Raw genomic sequence first — 927 nt, forward strand, 5'->3', positions numbered from 1 at the left:
GCGAGGTCGGGGCAGGGCTCGGCGACGGTGAGGTCGGGGCAGGGCTTGTCGAGGTCGGGGCAGGGTGCGGCGAGGCCGGGGCAGGGGCGACAGCGACGACGGAGACGGCGGATGGGGGCGGCAGCCTGGCGGCGTCGATGTCGTCGGCGTCATCGGGCGGCAACTGCAAGATGAGAAGTGAAAATTTTCACAAGTCCTGCTTATATACCCAGAGCATTGGTTCCGGTTCATAGCACAAACCGGGACCAATGCACCCTTTAGTCCCGGTTAGTGCCACCAACCGTGACCAAAGGTCAGTTTTCAGCAGCCCAAAGGGCGGGAAGCGTCGGCCTTTGGTCCCGGTTGGTGGCACCAACCGAGACTAAAGGTAGGCATTGGTACCGGTTGGTGGCACGAACCGGTAGAAATGCACCCCTTTAGTCCCGGTTGGTGCCACCAACCGGGACCAAAGGCCTTGCGCTGGCACGGTGCGGTGTGTTGTTTAGTCACACCTCGCTAGCTGAGGAGCGGCCACACATGTTTATAAGCGCTGCCGCGCCATCTCCATTGAACTCCTCACTACTGCAGGCCTATGGGCCAAATCTCACACCGCTATGCCTGTGGGCCTGCTGGGCCTTCTGCGGGTCTGAATCCTGGCCCATGGATGGGTTTCTAGTCGTATTCAGGCCTTGGTGGCCCAGTAGGTGGCATTTTTTTATTTTTTCCCACCTTTTTGTTTTATTTTTTGCTTTATTTATTTTGTTTTGTTTCTACTTACAACAAAATACTTATTTATTTTATTTTATTTTGTTTATAATTACTTATTTATTTTATTTTATGATAATTCTTTTTTCTATTAAAGTTCGTAACAAAAAAAGTTCTTTATGAAAATTCTTTTTTCTTTTAATGATTTTGAACAGAAAATACTTTGATAATTTTAGTTTCATA

Source organism: Triticum aestivum, chromosome 1D (genome assembly GCF_018294505.1).
Source record: "Triticum aestivum cultivar Chinese Spring chromosome 1D, IWGSC CS RefSeq v2.1, whole genome shotgun sequence".
Taxonomy (NCBI): Eukaryota; Viridiplantae; Streptophyta; class Magnoliopsida; order Poales; family Poaceae; genus Triticum; species Triticum aestivum.